At 38.2% G+C, this 3,299-nt stretch overlaps 1 protein-coding gene across 1 annotated transcript in view; it reads right to left on the minus strand.

The window, feature by feature from the left end:
- ABHD3 (abhydrolase domain containing 3) overlaps positions 1-3,299 on the minus strand; it is a 63,412-nt gene that overhangs the window by 4,381 nt on the left and 55,732 nt on the right. The window lies entirely within an intron of this gene.

The raw sequence follows: 3,299 nt of genomic DNA on the forward strand, positions 1-3,299 counted from the left end.
AAGTATAATATTTAGGTGGAAAGTAAAGAGAAAAAGTTTTATAAAATACTTTGAGAAATTTCATTAGAAAAAAATTATAATAGAGGTCAAGTCTATTGATCTTTAAGCTAGTATGATTACTTCTAATCATCTTATATTGCTTCAATGTATGAACACATGCATACATAACTTTGTTACAAATTTCACATTTCTCAGTTAAGAAAACAAAGTTAATTTTGCAATAATTTTCTTTTATACAGTATCCAGGGGGAAAACAGAGACTGTTTCTCTTCAAATATGACCTTCTGGTCCAAACATGCTCCGCTCATTGTGTTTGTAAAGTCTCAAGTTCTCTTTCAGTTTACAAAGGAAGAAAAAGTTCAAATTCTTCTGTACAAGAACCTCAGGAAGAATAACCAAGTGATGACAGTGTTCTCTTGGGGCAAAGATACTGTAATATAATCTCCAAAAAACAGTGTATTTGATAAGAAGGACACGTTATAAAAACGAGAACAAGCAAAATATTGAGTCATGTTTGTTCTGAAGCTCTTACAATGGACCAGATAAGGGTCAGAGAAAATGTTTTAAGAATTGATCTGAAACACTTAGATACTCAGTTATGAATATGTAGGGCTTTTTGTTTATCACAGTGGAAAATATTTTATTTATTACAACATTATCTTAAAAAGAACAATATTTTGGCCAGGCGTGGTGGCTCACGCCTGTAATCCTAGCACTCTGGGAGGCCGAGGCGGGTGGATCGCTCAAGGTCAGGAGTTCGAGACCAGCCTGAGCAAGAGCGAGACCCCGTCTCTACTAAAAATAGAAAGAAATTATCTGGACAACTAAAAATAGAAAAAATTAGCCGGGCATGGTGGCGCATGCCTGTAGTCCTAGCTACCCGGGAGGCTGAGGGAAGAGGATTGCTTGAACCGAGGAATCTGAGGTTGCTGTGCGCTAGGCTGACGCCACGGCACTCTAGCCCAGGCAACAGAGTGAGACTCTGTCTCAAAAAAAAAAAAAAAATTAAAAAATAGAAAAATTGGCTGGGCATGGTGGCACACACTTGAGAGGCTGAGGCACGAGGATCGATTGAGCCCAGGAGTTTGAGGTTGCAGTGAGCTAGCCCGGGCAAAAGAATGAGACCCTGTCTCAAAAACAAAACATAACAAAACAAAAAAACCTGAAACTGTGAGAACTGAGAATGTCTAAGTGAGCTGCATTCTCCTAAGTCTCTACAACATTCCATGCCCACATGCTTGAGGAGCCCTATCATTCAGCACTGAAATCACTTAATACATTACTTACTACCCAGGAAAGAATTCTGTACTGAGAAGATTAGCAACAAGTAGAAAGTCCAAGGAAATAGCTCATAACATTACTTAACTCATTCCATGCTAATGATTTTACTCTTCCAGAATTGAGAGTGATCTTCAAAGTGAGGCACATCACATACCTTAGGGGTTGTACAAGACAATCCACTGGGATTCAGAAAGAAAACATCACAACTTTTATCTATATTTTTAACTTATACGTAAGTTTTTTAAATTTCTGTATGCATTTACAATATAGAGAACATTTTGGTACAGTAGTAAATGCACACAATGTATAAATAAATATACATGTGTCAGTAATGCTATGCTTTACAAGTTTTTTACTGTTAGGCCATGTAATCTAAAATGTTTGGAGACAACAAGTTTTAAAGTTTTAAAGATAACTCACTTATTAACTGAAGACTGGAGACAGGTTGTCAAATAGTAATTAAAAAGCAGCCAGTTCAGCGGTTTCTCCAATGACTCTGAGCAAGCAAAAGTATTCCAGCCAACTGAAAAAGTTGCAGCTGCCATCAAAGGAGTTTTGGGCCCAGTTTTGCCCAGGTAATTTAGAAGCAGCATTCTAAAATGAGGAGAAACAGGAAACTCGTGATTAATTTGATATATTTCTCAAGACATCCTATTTCTAACTATAGACTTCACATGAACTATGGAGAAGAAAAAATAAACCAGTGTTTAAGTCTCTATCTTGGAAGAGCATGCAAGTATCTTCCTTCTTTCTTTACATTCATTTGTCTTGCAGTCAACCATACTGTGAATGGGACAAATCATAGTTATTTCTTACATATGTATCCTATGAAGTTAAACATGAGAGAAATCTACCTTATGAGTGGTTTTCAAACATGGCTGTATGTTGGAATCACCTGGGGAGTTTTTAAAACTACTGCTGATACTGGGTTTCACCCCCGGAGATTGTGAGTTAATTGGTCTAGGTGGCCATCCTAGTCACCTAGCATCCTTGTCTCCAGTATCAAATTTCTAAAGGGCTCGATAGCCTAGAATTAGACTTTCTGAGTTGTGGTAGAACAGTAGGCCCCTAAAGTATTTAGGGTTACTAAATATGAAATGTCTGATTTCAAATAAAAGATGTAGCTTATTATATCTCAAACAAGAAGCAGTACAATTGACCAAAGTGTGTGCTTAAACTATCGACACAATTTTGCCATCTTAATGGTAGCTTGTTTGTGCCAGCAGTGAAGAAGCCTGGAGAGCTAGTGGCAATGAAATCGCAAAAGGCATTTTCCACAGCTTGTTGAGAACTGAATATTTTTCCTTGCAAGAAGGGGTCCAAGGCCTGGAAGAAGTGGTAGTCAGTTGGTGCAAGGTCTGATGAATACGGTGAATGACAGAGAGTTTCCAAGTCCAGCCTCTGTAGTTTAAGCAGCATTGTTTATGCGACACGCGGTCGAGCGTTGTCTTGCAAGAGGATTGGCCTTTTTCTGTTGACCAATCTCGGCTGCTTAATCACAGGCATCCTCATCATTTCTTCCAACTGGTTGCAGCGGACATCTGCTGTAATCAATTGACCAGGTTTCATGAAGCTGTAGTGGATAATACCAGCGCTGGACCAGCAATCAGACACCATTAGCTTTTTTGATGAATATTTGGTTTGGACTGTGTTTCGGCACTTCATCTTTGTATTATGCCGAACGCTTGCGATTGTCAAAAAGAATTCATTTTTCATCACATGTAACAATATGGTGTAGAAATGGTTTGTCTTTATGTTGTGACAGCAAAAAAGGCAAGCTTTGAGATGATTTCTCTTCTGATGCTGGTTTAATTCATGCGGAACCCATCTATCCAGTTTTTTTTACCTTGCCCATTTGTTTCAAATGGTCCAATATTGTTGGAATAGTAATGTCAAACATTGCTGCTAATTCATGCCTAGGTTGAGATGGATTTGCTTCCACTGCAGCTTTTCAGCTCAACACTATCCCTCTTGGTCTCAAGTTGCCCACATGGCTCATTTTCAAGATTTTTTTTTTT

Source organism: Propithecus coquereli, unplaced genomic scaffold (genome assembly GCF_000956105.1).
Source record: "Propithecus coquereli isolate 6110/MARCELLA unplaced genomic scaffold, Pcoq_1.0 Scaffold38, whole genome shotgun sequence".
Classification (NCBI taxonomy): domain Eukaryota; kingdom Metazoa; phylum Chordata; class Mammalia; order Primates; family Indriidae; genus Propithecus; species Propithecus coquereli.